Consider the following 19,550-nt stretch of genomic DNA (forward strand, 5'->3'; position numbering starts at 1 on the left):
TCCATCTACTGCAGGCAGGATACCTGGCTGGCTGAATGTCGCTGAGAAGCTCACAGAGACCGCCATAAGCAACAGTTTAACAGAATGCACAGACTAATCAACCAAACTTTTTGGGTTGGGTTCTCTTTTATAGTCTGCAGGCATTAAATGAAAGAAGTCAGTGTTCCAGCAGAAGGAGACAACGTTTCAGAAAAGGCATTGTAGCAAACCAAAAAAGAAATTTTAAGCGCAGCAGAGTAACCAGCGCACATACCTGTTAGCTCAGGTGAGTTTAAAAGGCTGCTGTTGATAACAAGGGCATTTGCTAAATAGATGGTGTGTGTGCAACAATATACTGAAAGGTCAATTATATTGTGCAGCTTATCTCACCACCTGTAGTTATTTAGGTGAAAGCTCCAAAATGCTTGCCTAATATGTCTGTTTATCCAAAAGGAAGTAAAAAGGGAGAGCTAGAAAGATAGCATTGCATCACATTACATGGCAATGCAATGCACAGTTGCTGAAGTTGAACCAAAATGAGCTTGTAATCTGGCTTCTGCAACTTTGAACATGAAAAATCCAATGAGGAGAAGAAAAGCAAAGCCAAAGAGTCCATCCCAAAATCCGACAAACAAGCAAAATGAACAAAAAACATTGAATTCAATTCTTTCTGATTTTAGAAACTGCATTAAAGAAGGGGTGCACCGGTCCTGGAGATACTGCAATACCAGGTCAATGCGTGGAGTGGACAGAGCAAGCTCTTTTTCCATCTCCCTGTTCTAAAAATCCATTTAATATATGGTCCCCAGATAGGGGACGTATCAGATATTAAACTGATAAGAACAGATACTACACTTGATCTTAGCCAAAAGGCCGAGAAGCGATAACCAGAATTGGTTTCAAACTACGGAGCCACCCAAGGATCCTGAAAAGTCCATTTGTGGAGATGAGCTCCTGGACTCCCGTTAAGAAGACATGTTGTCAACCTCTAGATCCCTTACATGCCTGCACTTTTCGGCTTGCTGCTGCTGCAATCCACGCGTTTTAGATCTGCATAACTCCACCTCTTTAAACACAGCACCTTCACCCCCTGCTGTTCCCACCCGCCTCAACACCGTTGGAAGGGAGGAGAACCAATTAAGGCGGGGGGTGGGGTGGAACGAGCAGCTGTCTACCCTTAGCAGGAGGGCTCCTGATTACATACCTCTCCTGCTGCTGCTGCTGCTGCTGGCTGTCCAGCAGCAGACTGAAGGTGGCTGCTGCTGTGCACAGGTATATAAAGGCTCAGAGCCTATTATGACACGCGCAGCCAGCGTTCCATTGCCACATTCCATCTACTGCAGGCAGGATACCTGGCTGGCTGAATGTCGCTGAGAAGCTCACAGAGACCGCCATAAGCAACAGTTTAACAGAATGCCACAGACTAATCAACCAAACTTTTTGGGTTGGGTTCTCTTTTATAGTCTGCAGGCATTAAATGAAAGAAGTCAGTGTTCCAGCAGAAGGAGACAACGTTTCAGAAAAGGCATTGTAGCAAACCAAAAAAGACATTTTAAGCGCAGCAGAGTAACCAGCGCACATACCTGTTAGCTCAGGTGAGTTTAAAAGGCTGCTGTTGATAACAAGGGCATTTGCTAAATAGATGGTGTGTGTGCAACAATATACTGAAAGGTCAATTATATTGTGCAGCTTATCTCACCACCTGTAGTTATTTAGGTGAAAGCTCCAAAATGCTTGCCTAATATGTCTGTTTATCCAAAAGGAAGTAAAAAGGGAGAGCTAGAAAGATAGCATTGCATCACATTACATGGCAATGCAATGCACAGTTGCTGAAGTTGAACCAAAATGAGCTTGTAATCTGGCTTCTGCAACTTTGAACATGAAAAATCCAATGAGGAGAAGAAAAGCAAAGCCAAAGAGTCCATCCCAAAATCCGACAAACAAGCAAAATGAACAAAAAACATTGAATTCAATTCTTTCTGATTTTAGAAACTGCATTAAAGAAGGGGTGCACCGGTCCTGGAGATACTGCAATACCAGGTCAATGCGTGGAGTGGACAGAGCAAGCTCTTTTTCCATCTCCCTGTTCTAAAAATCCATTTAATATATGGTCCCCAGATAGGGGACGTATCAGATATTAAACTGATAAGAACAGATACTACACTTGATCTTAGCCAAAAGGCCGAGAAGCGATAACCAGAATTGGTTTCAAACTACGGAGCCACCCAAGGATCCTGAAAAGTCCATTTGTGGAGATGAGCTCCTGGACCCCGTTAAGAAGACATGTTGTCAACCTCTAGATCCCTTACATGCCTGCACTTTTCGGCTTGCTGCTGCTGCAATCCACGCGTTTTAGATCTGCATAACTCCACCTCTTTAAACACAGCACCTTCACCCCCTGCTGTTCCCACCCGCCTCAACACCGTTGGAAGGGAGGAGAACCAATTAAGGCGGGGGGTGGGGTGGAACGAGCAGCTGTCTACCCTTAGCAGGAGGGCTCCTGATTACATACCTCTCCTGCTGCTGCTGGCTGTCCAGCAGCAGACTGAAGGTGGCTGCTGCTGTGCACAGGTATATAAAGGCTCAGAGCCTATTATGACACGCGCAGCCAGCGTTCCATTGCCACATTCCATCTACTGCAGGCAGGATACCTGGCTGGCTGAATGTCGCTGAGAAGCTCACAGAGACCGCCATAAGCAACAGTTTAACAGAATGCCACAGACTAATCAACCAAACTTTTTGGGTTGGGTTCTCTTTTATAGTCTGCAGGCATTAAATGAAAGAAGTCAGTGTTCCAGCAGAAGGAGACAACGTTTCAGAAAAGGCATTGTAGCAAACCAAAAAAGAAATTTTAAGCGCAGCAGAGTAACCAGCGCACATACCTGTTAGCTCAGGTGAGTTTAAAAGGCTGCTGTTGATAACAAGGGCATTTGCTAAATAGATGGTGTGTGTGCAACAATATACTGAAAGGTCAATTATATTGTGCAGCTTATCTCACCACCTGTAGTTATTTAGGTGAAAGCTCCAAAATGCTTGCCTAATATGTCTGTTTATCCAAAAGGAAGTAAAAAGGGAGAGCTAGAAAGATAGCATTGCATCACATTACATGGCAATGCAATGCACAGTTGCTGAAGTTGAACCAAAATGAGCTTGTAATCTGGCTTCTGCAACTTTGAACATGAAAAATCCAATGAGGAGAAGAAAAGCAAAGCCAAAGAGTCCATCCCAAAATCCGACAAACAAGCAAAATGAACAAAAAACATTGAATTCAATTCTTTCTGATTTTAGAAACTGCATTAAAGAAGGGGTGCACCGGTCCTGGAGATACTGCAATACCAGGTCAATGCGTGGAGTGGACAGAGCAAGCTCTTTTTCCATCTCCCTGTTCTAAAAATCCATTTAATATATGGTCCCCAGATAGGGGACGTATCAGATATTAAACTGATAAGAACAGATACTACACTTGATCTTAGCCAAAAGGCCGAGAAGCGATAACCAGAATTGGTTTCAAACTACGGAGCCACCCAAGGATCCTGAAAAGTCCATTTGTGGAGATGAGCTCCTGGACTCCCGTTAAGAAGACATGTTGTCAACCTCTAGATCCCTTACATGCCTGCACTTTTCGGCTTGCTGCTGCTGCAATCCACGCGTTTTAGATCTGCATAACTCCACCTCTTTAAACACAGCACCTTCACCCCCTGCTGTTCCCACCCGCCTCAACACCGTTGGAAGGGAGGAGAACCAATTAAGGCGGGGGGTGGGGTGGAACGAGCAGCTGTCTACCCTTAGCAGGAGGGCTCCTGATTACATACCTCTCCTGCTGCTGCTGCTGCTGGCTGTCCAGCAGCAGACTGAAGGTGGCTGCTGCTGTGCACAGGTATATAAAGGCTCAGAGCCTATTATGACACGCGCAGCCAGCGTTCCATTGCCACATTCCATCTACTGCAGGCAGGATACCTGGCTGGCTGAATGTCGCTGAGAAGCTCACAGAGACCGCCATAAGCAACAGTTTAACAGAATGCCACAGACTAATCAACCAAACTTTTTGGGTTGGGTTCTCTTTTATAGTCTGCAGGCATTAAATGAAAGAAGTCAGTGTTCCAGCAGAAGGAGACAACGTTTCAGAAAAGGCATTGTAGCAAACCAAAAAAGAAATTTTAAGCGCAGCAGAGTAACCAGCGCACATACCTGTTAGCTCAGGTGAGTTTAAAAGGCTGCTGTTGATAACAAGGGCATTTGCTAAATAGATGGTGTGTGTCCAACAATATACTGAAAGGTCAATTATATTGTGCAGCTTATCTCACCACCTGTAGTTATTTAGGTGAAAGCTCCAAAATGCTTGCCTAATATGTCTGTTTATCCAAAAGGAAGTAAAAAGGGAGAGCTAGAAAGATAGCATTGCATCACATTACATGGCAATGCAATGCACAGTTGCTGAAGTTGAACCAAAATGAGCTTGTAATCTGGCTTCTGCAACTTTGAACATGAAAAATCCAATGAGGAGAAGAAAAGCAAAGCCAAAGAGTCCATCCCAAAATCCGACAAACAAGCAAAATGAACAAAAAACATTGAATTCAATTCTTTCTGATTTTAGAAACTGCATTAAAGAAGGGGTGCACCGGTCCTGGAGATACTGCAATACCAGGTCAATGCGTGGAGTGGACAGAGCAAGCTCTTTTTCCATCTCCCTGTTCTAAAAATCCATTTAATATATGGTCCCCAGATAGGGGACGTATCAGATATTAAACTGATAAGAACAGATACTACACTTGATCTTAGCCAAAAGGCCGAGAAGCGATAACCAGAATTGGTTTCAAACTACGGAGCCACCCAAGGATCCTGAAAAGTCCATTTGTGGAGATGAGCTCCTGGACTCCCGTTAAGAAGACATGTTGTCAACCTCTAGATCCCTTACATGCCTGCACTTTTCGGCTTGCTGCTGCTGCAATCCACGCGTTTTAGATCTGCATAACTCCACCTCTTTAAACACAGCACCTTCACCCCCTGCTGTTCCCACCCGCCTCAACACCGTTGGAAGGGAGGAGAACCAATTAAGGCGGGGGGTGGGGTGGAACGAGCAGCTGTCTACCCTTAGCAGGAGGGCTCCTGATTACATACCTCTCCTGCTGCTGCTGCTGCTGGCTGTCCAGCAGCAGACTGAAGGTGGCTGCTGCTGTGCACAGGTATATAAAGGCTCAGAGCCTATTATGACACGCGCAGCCAGCGTTCCATTGCCACATTCCATCTACTGCAGGCAGGATACCTGGCTGGCTGAATGTCGCTGAGAAGCTCACAGAGACCGCCATAAGCAACAGTTTAACAGAATGCCACAGACTAATCAACCAAACTTTTTGGGTTGGGTTCTCTTTTATAGTCTGCAGGCATTAAATGAAAGAAGTCAGTGTTCCAGCAGAAGGAGACAACGTTTCAGAAAAGGCATTGTAGCAAACCAAAAAAGAAATTTTAAGCGCAGCAGAGTAACCAGCGCACATACCTGTTAGCTCAGGTGAGTTTAAAAGGCTGCTGTTGATAACAAGGGCATTTGCTAAATAGATGGTGTGTGTGCAACAATATACTGAAAGGTCAATTATATTGTGCAGCTTATCTCACCACCTGTAGTTATTTAGGTGAAAGCTCCAAAATGCTTGCCTAATATGTCTGTTTATCCAAAAGGAAGTAAAAAGGGAGAGCTAGAAAGATAGCATTGCATCACATTACATGGCAATGCAATGCACAGTTGCTGAAGTTGAACCAAAATGAGCTTGTAATCTGGCTTCTGCAACTTTGAACATGAAAAATCCAATGAGGAGAAGAAAAGCAAAGCCAAAGAGTCCATCCCAAAATCCGACAAACAAGCAAAATGAACAAAAAACATTGAATTCAATTCTTTCTGATTTTAGAAACTGCATTAAAGAAGGGGTGCACCGGTCCTGGAGATACTGCAATACCAGGTCAATGCGTGGAGTGGACAGAGCAAGCTCTTTTTCCATCTCCCTGTTCTAAAAATCCATTTAATATATGGTCCCCAGATAGGGGACGTATCAGATATTAAACTGATAAGAACAGATTTTTTGATTGAAGCTGCATCCAAGGCACTGAAAAATGTGACCGAAGTCACACCAAAACAGCGCACGAGGCGAGGATTCATGTGGACCCTTCCCGGAGGAGAGGGTCCCCAATAAACCATCCCCATCCCTCCGAGCCAGAAGGCCACAGCGAGGGTCAGGGATCTCCGATGCTCTCCCTAGCCGAAGCCGGAGAAGAGCCGTTTTCGTGCTCCCAGCTTCCATCTAGGCTGCCACCCTAGTGGAGCTGGAGCCTGTGTTGGTTTCTCAGCCCAAAGCTGACCGGACCTCCGACCGGGTTTATAAAAATTCCCCTTCCTAGCCCGGAGGCCAGGAATAGGGGGGGTTGCTCAGAAAGTATGATTGGCAAAGGTGCGGCGTGCTACGAAGCCAAGTCTTTCTGGGGTTCCCAGTCCCAGTAAGCTTGGACTCCCACCAGGGCGCCTACTCCTGGGGCACATTGCTCCAAAGCCCTCACACTTACCCAGCCTAGTGACTTCGATCCTGGAGGGCCATGTTTTCCATCAGATAACTCTATGAGCCACCTGGCGTACTAACAAGTGCACCAAACCAGAGTGTAATATGCATCAATTTACTAGGGCAGCCCAAGGACAAAACTGCCTTTTCAAAAGATACTACACTTGATCTTAGCCAAAAGGCCGAGAAGCGATAACCAGAATTGGTTTCAAACTACGGAGCCACCCAAGGATCCTGAAAAGTCCATTTGTGGAGATGAGCTCCTGGACTCCCGTTAAGAAGACATGTTGTCAACCTCTAGATCCCTTACATGCCTGCACTTTTCGGCTTGCTGCTGCTGCAATCCACGCGTTTTAGATCTGCATAACTCCACCTCTTTAAACACAGCACCTTCACCCCCTGCTGTTCCCACCCGCCTCAACACCGTTGGAAGGGAGGAGAACCAATTAAGGCGGGGGGTGGGGTGGAACGAGCAGCTGTCTACCCTTAGCAGGAGGGCTCCTGATTACATACCTCTCCTGCTGCTGCTGCTGCTGGCTGTCCAGCAGCAGACTGAAGGTGGCTGCTGCTGTGCACAGGTATATAAAGGCTCAGAGCCTATTATGACACGCGCAGCCAGCGTTCCATTGCCACATTCCATCTACTGCAGGCAGGATACCTGGCTGGCTGAATGTCGCTGAGAAGCTCACAGAGACCGCCATAAGCAACAGTTTAACAGAATGCCACAGACTAATCAACCAAACTTTTTGGGTTGGGTTCTCTTTTATAGTCTGCAGGCATTAAATGAAAGAAGTCAGTGTTCCAGCAGAAGGAGACAACGTTTCAGAAAAGGCATTGTAGCAAACCAAAAAAGAAATTTTAAGCGCAGCAGAGTAACCAGCGCACATACCTGTTAGCTCAGGTGAGTTTAAAAGGCTGCTGTTGATAACAAGGGCATTTGCTAAATAGATGGTGTGTGTGCAACAATATACTGAAAGGTCAATTATATTGTGCAGCTTATCTCACCACCTGTAGTTATTTAGGTGAAAGCTCCAAAATGCTTGCCTAATATGTCTGTTTATCCAAAAGGAAGTAAAAAGGGAGAGCTAGAAAGATAGCATTGCATCACATTACATGGCAATGCAATGCACAGTTGCTGAAGTTGAACCAAAATGAGCTTGTAATCTGGCTTCTGCAACTTTGAACATGAAAAATCCAATGAGGAGAAGAAAAGCAAAGCCAAAGAGTCCATCCCAAAATCCGACAAACAAGCAAAATGAACAAAAAACATTGAATTCAATTCTTTCTGATTTTAGAAACTGCATTAAAGAAGGGGTGCACCGGTCCTGGAGATACTGCAATACCAGGTCAATGCGTGGAGTGGACAGAGCAAGCTCTTTTTCCATCTCCCTGTTCTAAAAATCCATTTAATATATGGTCCCCAGATAGGGGACGTATCAGATATTAAACTGATAAGAACAGATACTACGCTTGATCTTAGCCAAAAGGCCGAGAAGCGATAACCAGAATTGGTTTCAAACTACGGAGCCACCCAAGGATCCTGAAAAGTCCATTTGTGGAGATGAGCTCCTGGACTCCCGTTAAGAAGACATGTTGTCAACCTCTAGATCCCTTACATGCCTGCACTTTTCGGCTTGCTGCTGCTGCAATCCACGCGTTTTAGGTCTGCATAACTCCACCTCTTTAAACACAGCACCTTCACCCCCTGCTGTTCCCACCCGCCTCAACACCGTTGGAAGGGAGGAGAACCAATTAAGGCGGGGGGTGGGGTGGAACGAGCAGCTGTCTACCCTTAGCAGGAGGGCTCCTGATTACATACCTCTCCTGCTGCTGCTGCTGCTGCTGGCTGTCCAGCAGCAGACTGAAGGTGGCTGCTGCTGTGCACAGGTATATAAAGGCTCAGAGCCTATTATGACACGCGCAGCCAGCGTTCCATTGCCACATTCCATCTACTGCAGGCAGGATACCTGGCTGGCTGAATGTCGCTGAGAAGCTCACAGAGACCGCCATAAGCAACAGTTTAACAGAATGCCACAGACTAATCAACCAAACTTTTTGGGTTGGGTTCTCTTTTATAGTCTGCAGGCATTAAATGAAAGAAGTCAGTGTTCCAGCAGAAGGAGACAACGTTTCAGAAAAGGCATTGTAGCAAACCAAAAAAGAAATTTTAAGCGCAGCAGAGTAACCAGCGCACATACCTGTTAGCTCAGGTGAGTTTAAAAGGCTGCTGTTGATAACAAGGGCATTTGCTAAATAGATGGTGTGTGTGCAACAATATACTGAAAGGTCAATTATATTGTGCAGCTTATCTCACCACCTGTAGTTATTTAGGTGAAAGCTCCAAAATGCTTGCCTAATATGTCTGTTTATCCAAAAGGAAGTAAAAAGGGAGAGCTAGAAAGATAGCATTGCATCACATTACATGGCAATGCAATGCACAGTTGCTGAAGTTGAACCAAAATGAGCTTGTAATCTGGCTTCTGCAACTTTGAACATGAAAAATCCAATGAGGAGAAGAAAAGCAAAGCCAAAGAGTCCATCCCAAAATCCGACAAACAAGCAAAATGAACAAAAAACATTGAATTCAATTCTTTCTGATTTTAGAAACTGCATTAAAGAAGGGGTGCACCGGTCCTGGAGATACTGCAATACCAGGTCAATGCGTGGAGTGGACAGAGCAAGCTCTTTTTCCATCTCCCTGTTCTAAAAATCCATTTAATATATGGTCCCCAGATAGGGGACGTATCAGATATTAAACTGATAAGAACAGATACTACACTTGATCTTAGCCAAAAGGCCGAGAAGCGATAACCAGAATTGGTTTCAAACTACGGAGCCACCCAAGGATCCTGAAAAGTCCATTTGTGGAGATGAGCTCCTGGACTCCCGTTAAGAAGACATGTTGTCAACCTCTAGATCCCTTACATGCCTGCACTTTTCGGCTTGCTGCTGCTGCAATCCACGCGTTTTAGATCTGCATAACTCCACCTCTTTAAACACAGCACCTTCACCCCCTGCTGTTCCCACCCGCCTCAACACCGTTGGAAGGGAGGAGAACCAATTAAGGCGGGGGGTGGGGTGGAACGAGCAGCTGTCTACCCTTAGCAGGAGGGCTCCTGATTACATACCTCTCCTGCTGCTGCTGCTGCTGGCTGTCCAGCAGCAGACTGAAGGTGGCTGCTGCTGTGCACAGGTATATAAAGGCTCAGAGCCTATTATGACACGCGCAGCCAGCGTTCCATTGCCACATTCCATCTACTGCAGGCAGGATACCTGGCTGGCTGAATGTCGCTGAGAAGCTCACAGAGACCGCCATAAGCAACAGTTTAACAGAATGCCACAGACTAATCAACCAAACTTTTTGGGTTGGGTTCTCTTTTATAGTCTGCAGGCATTAAATGAAAGAAGTCAGTGTTCCAGCAGAAGGAGACAACGTTTCAGAAAAGGCATTGTAGCAAACCAAAAAAGAAATTTTAAGTGCAGCAGAGTAACCAGCGCACATACCTGTTAGCTCAGGTGAGTTTAAAAGGCTGCTGTTGATAACAAGGGCATTTGCTAAATAGATGGTGTGTGTGCAACAATATACTGAAAGGTCAATTATATTGTGCAGCTTATCTCACCACCTGTAGTTATTTAGGTGAAAGCTCCAAAATGCTTGCCTAATATGTCTGTTTATCCAAAAGGAAGTAAAAAGGGAGAGCTAGAAAGATAGCATTGCATCACATTACATGGCAATGCAATGCACAGTTGCTGAAGTTGAACCAAAATGAGCTTGTAATCTGGCTTCTGCAACTTTGAACATGAAAAATCCAATGAGGAGAAGAAAAGCAAAGCCAAAGAGTCCATCCCAAAATCCGACAAACAAGCAAAATGAACAAAAAACATTGAATTCAATTCTTTCTGATTTTAGAAACTGCATTAAAGAAGGGGTGCACCGGTCCTGGAGATACTGCAATACCAGGTCAATGCGTGGAGTGGACAGAGCAAGCTCTTTTTCCATCTCCCTGTTCTAAAAATCCATTTAATATATGGTCCCCAGATAGGGGACGTATCAGATATTAAACTGATAAGAACAGATACTACACTTGATCTTAGCCAAAAGGCCGAGAAGCGATAACCAGAATTGGTTTCAAACTACGGAGCCACCCAAGGATCCTGAAAAGTCCATTTGTGGAGATGAGCTCCTGGACTCCCGTTAAGAAGACATGTTGTCAACCTCTAGATCCCTTACATGCCTGCACTTTTCGGCTTGCTGCTGCTGCAATCCACGCGTTTTAGATCTGCATAACTCCACCTCTTTAAACACAGCACCTTCACCCCCTGCTGTTCCCACCCGCCTCAACACCGTTGGAAGGGAGGAGAACCAATTAAGGCGGGGGGTGGGGTGGAACGAGCAGCTGTCTACCCTTAGCAGGAGGGCTCCTGATTACATACCTCTCCTGCTGCTGCTGCTGCTGGCTGTCCAGCAGCAGACTGAAGGTGGCTGCTGCTGTGCACAGGTATATAAAGGCTCAGAGCCTATTATGACACGCGCAGCCAGCGTTCCATTGCCACATTCCATCTACTGCAGGCAGGATACCTGGCTGGCTGAATGTCGCTGAGAAGCTCACAGAGACCGCCATAAGCAACAGTTTAACAGAATGCCACAGACTAATCAACCAAACTTTTTGGGTTGGGTTCTCTTTTATAGTCTGCAGGCATTAAATGAAAGAAGTCAGTGTTCCAGCAGAAGTAGACAACGTTTCAGAAAAGGCATTGTAGCAAACCAAAAAAGAAATTTTAAGCGCAGCAGAGTAACCAGCGCACATACCTGTTAGCTCAGGTGAGTTTAAAAGGCTGCTGTTGATAACAAGGGCATTTGCTAAATAGATGGTGTGTGTGCAACAATATACTGAAAGGTCAATTATATTGTGCAGCTTATCTCACCACCTGTAGTTATTTAGGTGAAAGCTCCAAAATGCTTGCCTAATATGTCTGTTTATCCAAAAGGAAGTAAAAAGGGAGAGCTAGAAAGATAGCATTGCATCACATTACATGGCAATGCAATGCACAGTTGCTGAAGTTGAACCAAAATGAGCTTGTAATCTGGCTTCTGCAACTTTGAACATGAAAAATCCAATGAGGAGAAGAAAAGCAAAGCCAAAGAGTCCATCCCAAAATCCGACAAACAAGCAAAATGAACAAAAAACATTGAATTCAATTCTTTCTGATTTTAGAAACTGCATTAAAGAAGGGGTGCACCGGTCCTGGAGATACTGCAATACCAGGTCAATGCGTGGAGTGGACAGAGCAAGCTCTTTTTCCATCTCCCTGTTCTAAAAATCCATTTAATATATGGTCCCCAGATAGGGGACGTATCAGATATTAAACTGATAAGAACAGATACTACACTTGATCTTAGCCAAAAGGCCGAGAAGCGATAACCAGAATTGGTTTCAAACTACGGAGCCACCCAAGGATCCTGAAAAGTCCATTTGTGGAGATGAGCTCCTGGACTCCCGTTAAGAAGACATGTTGTCAACCTCTAGATCCCTTACATGCCTGCACTTTTCGGCTTGCTGCTGCTGCAATCCACGCGTTTTAGATCTGCATAACTCCACCTCTTTAAACACAGCACCTTCACCCCCTGCTGTTCCCACCCGCCTCAACACCGTTGGAAGGGAGGAGAACCAATTAAGGCGGGGGGTGGGGTGGAACGAGCAGCTGTCTACCCTTAGCAGGAGGGCTCCTGATTACATACCTCTCCTGCTGCTGCTGCTGCTGGCTGTCCAGCAGCAGACTGAAGGTGGCTGCTGCTGTGCACAGGTATATAAAGGCTCAGAGCCTATTATGACACGCGCAGCCAGCGTTCCATTGCCACATTCCATCTACTGCAGGCAGGATACCTGGCTGGCTGAATGTCGCTGAGAAGCTCACAGAGACCGCCATAAGCAACAGTTTAACAGAATGCCACAGACTAATCAACCAAACTTTTTGGGTTGGGTTCTCTTTTATAGTCTGCAGGCATTAAATGAAAGAAGTCAGTGTTCCAGCAGAAGGAGACAACGTTTCAGAAAAGGCATTGTAGCAAACCAAAAAAGAAATTTTAAGCGCAGCAGAGTAACCAGCGCACATACCTGTTAGCTCAGGTGAGTTTAAAAGGCTGCTGTTGATAACAAGGGCATTTGCTAAATAGATGGTGTGTGTGCAACAATATACTGAAAGGTCAATTATATTGTGCAGCTTATCTCACCACCTGTAGTTATTTAGGTGAAAGCTCCAAAATGCTTGCCTAATATGTCTGTTTATCCAAAAGGAAGTAAAAAGGGAGAGCTAGAAAGATAGCATTGCATCACATTACATGGCAATGCAATGCACAGTTGCTGAAGTTGAACCAAAATGAGCTTGTAATCTGGCTTCTGCAACTTTGAACATGAAAAATCCAATGAGGAGAAGAAAAGCAAAGCCAAAGAGTCCATCCCAAAATCCGACAAACAAGCAAAATGAACAAAAAACATTGAATTCAATTCTTTCTGATTTTAGAAACTGCATTAAAGAAGGGGTGCACCGGTCCTGGAGATACTGCAATACCAGGTCAATGCGTGGAGTGGACAGAGCAAGCTCTTTTTCCATCTCCCTGTTCTAAAAATCCATTTAATATATGGTCCCCAGATAGGGGACGTATCAGATATTAAACTGATAAGAACAGATACTACACTTGATCTTAGCCAAAAGGCCGAGAAGCGATAACCAGAATTGGTTTCAAACTACGGAGCCACCCAAGGATCCTGAAAAGTCCATTTGTGGAGATGAGCTCCTGGACTCCCGTTAAGAAGACATGTTGTCAACCTCTAGATCCCTTACATGCCTGCACTTTTCGGCTTGCTGCTGCTGCAATCCACGCGTTTTAGATCTGCATAACTCCACCTCTTTAAACACAGCACCTTCACCCCCTGCTGTTCCCACCCGCCTCAACACCGTTGGAAGGGAGGAGAACCAATTAAGGCGGGGGGTGGGGTGGAACGAGCAGCTGTCTACCCTTAGCAGGAGGGCTCCTGATTACATACCTCTCCTACTGCTGCTGCTGCTGGCTGTCCAGCAGCAGACTGAAGGTGGCTGCTGCTGTGCACAGGTATATAAAGGCTCAGAGCCTATTATGACACGCGCAGCCAGCGTTCCATTGCCACATTCCATCTACTGCAGGCAGGATACCTGGCTGGCTGAATGTCGCTGAGAAGCTCACAGAGACCGCCATAAGCAACAGTTTAACAGAATGCCACAGACTAATCAACCAAACTTTTTGGGTTGGGTTCTCTTTTATAGTCTGCAGGCATTAAATGAAAGAAGTCAGTGTTCCAGCAGAAGGAGACAACGTTTCAGAAAAGGCATTGTAGCAAACCAAAAAAGAAATTTTAAGCGCAGCAGAGTAACCAGCGCACATACCTGTTAGCTCAGGTGAGTTTAAAAGGCTGCTGTTGATAACAAGGGCATTTGCTAAATAGATGGTGTGTGTGCAACAATATACTGAAAGGTCAATTATATTGTGCAGCTTATCTCACCACCTGTAGTTATTTAGGTGAAAGCTCCAAAATGCTTGCCTAATATGTCTGTTTATCCAAAAGGAAGTAAAAAGGGAGAGCTAGAAAGATAGCATTGCATCACATTACATGGCAATGCAATGCACAGTTGCTGAAGTTGAACCAAAATGAGCTTGTAATCTGGCTTCTGCAACTTTGAACATGAAAAATCCAATGAGGAGAAGAAAAGCAAAGCCAAAGAGTCCATCCCAAAATCCGACAAACAAGCAAAATGAACAAAAAACATTGAATTCAATTCTTTCTGATTTTAGAAACTGCATTAAAGAAGGGGTGCACCGGTCCTGGAGATACTGCAATACCAGGTCAATGCGTGGAGTGGACAGAGCAAGCTCTTTTTCCATCTCCCTGTTCTAAAAATCCATTTAATATATGGTCCCCAGATAGGGGACGTATCAGATATTAAACTGATAAGAACAGATACTACACTTGATCTTAGCCAAAAGGCTGAGAAGCGATAACCAGAATTGGTTTCAAACTACGGAGCCACCCAAGGATCCTGAAAAGTCCATTTGTGGAGATGAGCTCCTGGACTCCCGTTAAGAAGACATGTTGTCAACCTCTAGATCCCTTACATGCCTGCACTTTTCGGCTTGCTGCTGCTGCAATCCACGCGTTTTAGATCTGCATAACTCCACCTCTTTAAACACAGCACCTTCACCCCCTGCTGTTCCCACCCGCCTCAACACCGTTGGAAGGGAGGAGAACCAATTAAGGCGGGGGGTGGGGTGGAACGAGCAGCTGTCTACCCTTAGCAGGAGGGCTCCTGATTACATACCTCTCCTGCTGCTGCTGCTGCTGGCTGTCCAGCAGCAGACTGAAGGTGGCTGCTGCTGTGCACAGGTATATAAAGGCTCAGAGCCTATTATGACACGCGCAGCCAGCGTTCCATTGCCACATTCCATCTACTGCAGGCAGGATACCTGGCTGGCTGAATGTCGCTGAGAAGCTCACAGAGACCGCCATAAGCAACAGTTTAACAGAATGCCACAGACTAATCAACCAAACTTTTTGGGTTGGGTTCTCTTTTATAGTCTGCAGGCATTAAATGAAAGAAGTCAGTGTTCCAGCAGAAGGAGACAACGTTTCAGAAAAGGCATTGTAGCAAACCAAAAAAGAAATTTTAAGCGCAGCAGAGTAACCAGCGCACATACCTGTTAGCTCAGGTGAGTTTAAAAGGCTGCTGTTGATAACAAGGGCATTTGCTAAATAGATGGTGTGTGTGCAACAATATACTGAAAGGTCAATTATATTGTGCAGCTTATCTCACCACCTGTAGTTATTTAGGTGAAAGCTCCAAAATGCTTGCCTAATATGTCTGTTTATCCAAAAGGAAGTAAAAAGGGAGAGCTAGAAAGATAGCATTGCATCACATTACATGGCAATGCAATGCACAGTTGCTGAAGTTGAACCAAAATGAGCTTGTAATCTGGCTTCTGCAACTTTGAACATGAAAAATCCAATGAGGAGAAGAAAAGCAAACCCAAAGAGTCCATCCCAAAATCCGACAAACAAGCAAAATGAACAAAAAACATTGAATTCAATTCTTTCTGATTTTAGAAACTGCATTAAAGAAGGGGTGCACCGGTCCTGGAGATACTGCAATACCAGGTCAATGCGTGGAGTGGACAGAGCAAGCTCTTTTTCCATCTCCCTGTTCTAAAAATCCATTTAATATATGGTCCCCAGATAGGGGACGTATCAGATATTAAACTGATAAGAACAGATACTACACTTGATCTTAGCCAAAAGGCCGAGAAGCGATAACCAGAATTGGTTTCAAACTACGGAGCCACCCAAGGATCCTGAAAAGTCCATTTGTGGAGATGAGCTCCTGGACTCCCGTTAAGAAGACATGTTGTCAACCTCTAGATCCCTTACATGCCTGCACTTTTCGGCTTGCTGCTGCTGCAATCCACGCGTTTTAGATCTGCATAACTCCACCTCTTTAAACACAGCACCTTCACCCCCTGCTGTTCCCACCCGCCTCAACACCGTTGGAAGGGAGGAGAACCAATTAAGGCGGGGGGTGGGGTGGAACGAGCAGCTGTCTACCCTTAGCAGGAGGGCTCCTGATTACATACCTCTCCTACTGCTGCTGCTGCTGGCTGTCCAGCAGCAGACTGAAGGTGGCTGCTGCTGTGCACAGGTATATAAAGGCTCAGAGCCTATTATGACACGCGCAGCCAGCGTTCCATTGCCACATTCCATCTACTGCAGGCAGGATACCTGGCTGGCTGAATGTCGCTGAGAAGCTCACAGAGACCGCCATAAGCAACAGTTTAACAGAATGCCACAGACTAATCAACCAAACTTTTTGGGTTGGGTTCTCTTTTATAGTCTGCAGGCATTAAATGAAAGAAGTCAGTGTTCCAGCAGAAGGAGACAACGTTTCAGAAAAGGCATTGTAGCAAACCAAAAAAGAAATTTTAAGCGCAGCAGAGTAACCAGCGCACATACCTGTTAGCTCAGGTGAGTTTAAAAGGCTGCTGTTGATAACAAGGGCATTTGCTAAATAGATGGTGTGTGTGCAACAATATACTGAAAGGTCAATTATATTGTGCAGCTTATCTCACCACCTGTAGTTATTTAGGTGAAAGCTCCAAAATGCTTGCCTAATATGTCTGTTTATCCAAAAGGAAGTAAAAAGGGAGAGCTAGAAAGATAGCATTGCATCACATTACATGGCAATGCAATGCACAGTTGCTGAAGTTGAACCAAAATGAGCTTGTAATCTGGCTTCTGCAACTTTGAACATGAAAAATCCAATGAGGAGAAGAAAAGCAAAGCCAAAGAGTCCATCCCAAAATCCGACAAACAAGCAAAATGAACAAAAAACATTGAATTCAATTCTTTCTGATTTTAGAAACTGCATTAAAGAAGGGGTGCACCGGTCCTGGAGATACTGCAATACCAGGTCAATGCGTGGAGTGGACAGAGCAAGCTCTTTTTCCATCTCCCTGTTCTAAAAATCCATTTAATATATGGTCCCCAGATAGGGGACGTATCAGATATTAAACTGATAAGAACAGATACTACACTTGATCTTAGCCAAAAGGCCGAGAAGCGATAACCAGAATTGGTTTCAAACTACGGAGCCACCCAAGGATCCTGAAAAGTCCATTTGTGGAGATGAGCTCCTGGACTCCCGTTAAGAAGACATGTTGTCAACCTCTAGATCCCTTACATGCCTGCACTTTTCGGCTTGCTGCTGCTGCAATCCACGCGTTTTAGATCTGCATAACTCCACCTCTTTAAATACAGCACCTTCACCCCCTGCTGTTCCCACCCGCCTCAACACCGTTGGAAGGGAGGAGAACCAATTAAGGCGGGGGGTGGGGTGGAACGAGCAGCTGTCTACCCTTAGCAGGAGGGCTCCTGATTACATACCTCTCCTGCTGCTGCTGCTGCTGGCTGTCCAGCAGCAGACTGAAGGTGGCTGCTGCTGTGCACAGGTATATAAAGGCTCAGAGCCTATTATGACACGCGCAGCCAGCGTTCCATTGCCACATTCCATCTACTGCAGGCAGGATACCTGGCTGGCTGAATGTCGCTGAGAAGCTCACAGAGACCGCCATAAGCAACAGTTTAACAGAATGCCACAGACTAATCAACCAAACTTTTTGGGTTGGGTTCTCTTTTATAGTCTGCAGGCATTAAATGAAAGAAGTCAGTGTTCCAGCAGAAGGAGACAACGTTTCAGAAAAGGCATTGTAGCAAACCAAAAAAGAAATTTTAAGCGCAGCAGAGTAACCAGCGCACATACCTGTTAGCTCAGGTGAGTTTAAAAGGCTGCTGTTGATAACAAGGGCATTTGCTAAATAGATGGTGTGTGTGCAACAATATACTGAAAGGTCAATTATATTGTGCAGCTTATCTCACCACCTGTAGTTATTTAGGTGAAAGCTCCAAAATGCTTGCCTAATATGTCTGTTTATCCAAAAGGAAGTAAAAAGGGAGAGCTAGAAAGATAGCATTGCATCACATTACATGGCAATGCAATGCACAGTTGCTGAAGTTGAACCAAAATGAGCTTGTAATCTGGCTTCTGCAACTTTGAACATGAAAAATCCAATGAGGAGAAGAAAAGCAAAGCCAAAGAGTCCATCCCAAAATCCGACAAACAAGCAAAATGAACAAAAAACATTGAATTCAATTCTTTCTGATTTTAGAAACTGCATTAAAGAAGGGGTGCACCGGTCCTGGAGATACTGCAATACCAGGTCAATGCGTGGAGTGGACAGAGCAAGCTCTTTTTCCATCTCCCTGTTCTAAAAATCCATTTAATATATGGTCCCCAGATAGGGGACGTATCAGATATTAAACTGATAAGAACAGATACTACACTTGATCTTAGCCAAAAGGCCGAGAAGCGATAACCAGAATTGGTTTCAAACTACGGAGCCACCCAAGGATCCTGAAAAGTCCATTTGTGGAGATGAGCTCCTGGACTCCCGTTAAGAAGACATGTTGTCAACCTCTAGATCCCTTACATGCCTGCACTTTTCGGCTTGCTGCTGCTGCAATCCACGCGTTTTAGATCTGCATAACTCCACCTCTTTAAACACAGCACCTTCACCCCCTGCTGTTCCCACCCGCCTCAACACCGTTGGAAGGGAGGAGAACCAATTAAGGCGGGGGGTGGGGTGGAACGAGCAGCTGTCTACCCTTAGCAGGAGGGCTCCTGATTACATACCTCTCCTGCTGCTGCTGCTGCTGGCTGTCCAGCAGCAGACTGAAGGTGGCTGCTGCTGTGCACAGGTATATAAAGGCTCAGAGCCTATTATGACACGCGCAGCCAGCGTTCCATTGCCACATTCCATCTACTGCAGGCAGGATACCTGGCTGGCTGAATGTCGCTGAGAAGCTCACAGAGACCGCCATAAGCAACAGTTTAACAGAATGCCACAGACTAATCAACCAAACTTTTTGGGTTGGGTTCTCTTTTATAGTCTGCAGGCATTAAATGAAAGAAGTCAGTGTTCCAGCAGAAGGAGACAACGTTTCAGAAAAGGCATTGTAGCAAACCAAAAAAGAAATTTTAAGCGCAGCAGAGTAACCAGCGCACATACCTGTTAGCTCAGGTGAGTTTAAAAGGCTGCTGTTGATAACAAGGGCATTTGCTAAATAGATGGTGTGTGTGCAACAATATACTGAAAGGTCAATTATATTGTGCAGCTTATCTCACCACCTGTAGTTATTTAGGTGAAAGCTCCAAAATGCTTGCCTAATATGTCTGTTTATCCAAAAGGAAGTAAAAAGGGAGAGCTAGAAAGATAGCATTGCATCACATTACATGGCAATGCAATGCACAGTTGCTGAAGTTGAACCAAAATGAGCTTGTAATCTGGCTTCTGCAACTTTGAACATGAAAAATCCAATGAGGAGAAGAAAAGCAAAGCCAAAGAGTCCATCCCAAAATCCGACAAACAAGCAAAATGAACAAAAAACATTG

At 45.1% G+C, this 19,550-nt stretch overlaps 14 non-coding genes and 1 pseudogene across 14 annotated transcripts; all 15 read right to left on the minus strand.

The window, feature by feature from the left end:
• Window positions 1–673: 673 nt before the first annotated feature.
• LOC141213867 (U2 spliceosomal RNA) lies at window positions 674–864 on the minus strand. The gene has a single exon (XR_012283202.1). It is a non-coding gene; the product is annotated as a U2 spliceosomal RNA (small nuclear RNA).
• Window positions 865–1,982: 1,118 nt separating this feature from the next.
• On the minus strand, window positions 1,983–2,173 carry LOC141213879 (U2 spliceosomal RNA). Its single transcript, XR_012283214.1, has one exon. It is a non-coding gene; the product is annotated as a U2 spliceosomal RNA (small nuclear RNA).
• Window positions 2,174–3,281: 1,108 nt separating this feature from the next.
• LOC141213891 (U2 spliceosomal RNA) lies at window positions 3,282–3,472 on the minus strand. Its single transcript, XR_012283225.1, has one exon. It is a non-coding gene; the product is annotated as a U2 spliceosomal RNA (small nuclear RNA).
• A 1,115-nt stretch (window positions 3,473–4,587) lies between these two features.
• On the minus strand, window positions 4,588–4,778 carry LOC141213903 (U2 spliceosomal RNA). The gene has a single exon (XR_012283236.1). It is a non-coding gene; the product is annotated as a U2 spliceosomal RNA (small nuclear RNA).
• A 1,115-nt stretch (window positions 4,779–5,893) lies between these two features.
• LOC141214062 (U2 spliceosomal RNA) lies at window positions 5,894–6,075 on the minus strand. The gene has a single exon (XR_012283392.1). It is a non-coding gene; the product is annotated as a U2 spliceosomal RNA (small nuclear RNA).
• Window positions 6,076–6,599: 524 nt separating this feature from the next.
• Window positions 6,600–6,715, minus strand: LOC141214145 (U2 spliceosomal RNA; annotated as a pseudogene).
• A 1,115-nt stretch (window positions 6,716–7,830) lies between these two features.
• Window positions 7,831–8,021, minus strand: LOC141214031 (U2 spliceosomal RNA). Its single transcript, XR_012283362.1, has one exon. It is a non-coding gene; the product is annotated as a U2 spliceosomal RNA (small nuclear RNA).
• Window positions 8,022–9,139: 1,118 nt separating this feature from the next.
• On the minus strand, window positions 9,140–9,330 carry LOC141213914 (U2 spliceosomal RNA). Its single transcript, XR_012283247.1, has one exon. It is a non-coding gene; the product is annotated as a U2 spliceosomal RNA (small nuclear RNA).
• A 1,115-nt stretch (window positions 9,331–10,445) lies between these two features.
• LOC141213925 (U2 spliceosomal RNA) lies at window positions 10,446–10,636 on the minus strand. The gene has a single exon (XR_012283258.1). It is a non-coding gene; the product is annotated as a U2 spliceosomal RNA (small nuclear RNA).
• Window positions 10,637–11,751: 1,115 nt separating this feature from the next.
• On the minus strand, window positions 11,752–11,942 carry LOC141213936 (U2 spliceosomal RNA). The gene has a single exon (XR_012283269.1). It is a non-coding gene; the product is annotated as a U2 spliceosomal RNA (small nuclear RNA).
• Window positions 11,943–13,057: 1,115 nt separating this feature from the next.
• LOC141213948 (U2 spliceosomal RNA) lies at window positions 13,058–13,248 on the minus strand. Its single transcript, XR_012283280.1, has one exon. It is a non-coding gene; the product is annotated as a U2 spliceosomal RNA (small nuclear RNA).
• Window positions 13,249–14,363: 1,115 nt separating this feature from the next.
• Window positions 14,364–14,554, minus strand: LOC141213999 (U2 spliceosomal RNA). The gene has a single exon (XR_012283330.1). It is a non-coding gene; the product is annotated as a U2 spliceosomal RNA (small nuclear RNA).
• Window positions 14,555–15,669: 1,115 nt separating this feature from the next.
• Window positions 15,670–15,860, minus strand: LOC141213959 (U2 spliceosomal RNA). The gene has a single exon (XR_012283291.1). It is a non-coding gene; the product is annotated as a U2 spliceosomal RNA (small nuclear RNA).
• A 1,115-nt stretch (window positions 15,861–16,975) lies between these two features.
• On the minus strand, window positions 16,976–17,166 carry LOC141213971 (U2 spliceosomal RNA). Its single transcript, XR_012283302.1, has one exon. It is a non-coding gene; the product is annotated as a U2 spliceosomal RNA (small nuclear RNA).
• A 1,115-nt stretch (window positions 17,167–18,281) lies between these two features.
• Window positions 18,282–18,472, minus strand: LOC141213983 (U2 spliceosomal RNA). The gene has a single exon (XR_012283313.1). It is a non-coding gene; the product is annotated as a U2 spliceosomal RNA (small nuclear RNA).
• Between the last annotated feature and the right edge of the window lie 1,078 nt (window positions 18,473–19,550).

The sequence above is a fragment of the Phyllobates terribilis genome, unplaced genomic scaffold (assembly GCF_046119375.1).
Source record: "Phyllobates terribilis strain yellow unplaced genomic scaffold, ASM4611937v1 Scaffold_213__1_contigs__length_3403324, whole genome shotgun sequence".
NCBI lineage: Eukaryota > Metazoa > Chordata > Amphibia > Anura > Dendrobatidae > Phyllobates > Phyllobates terribilis.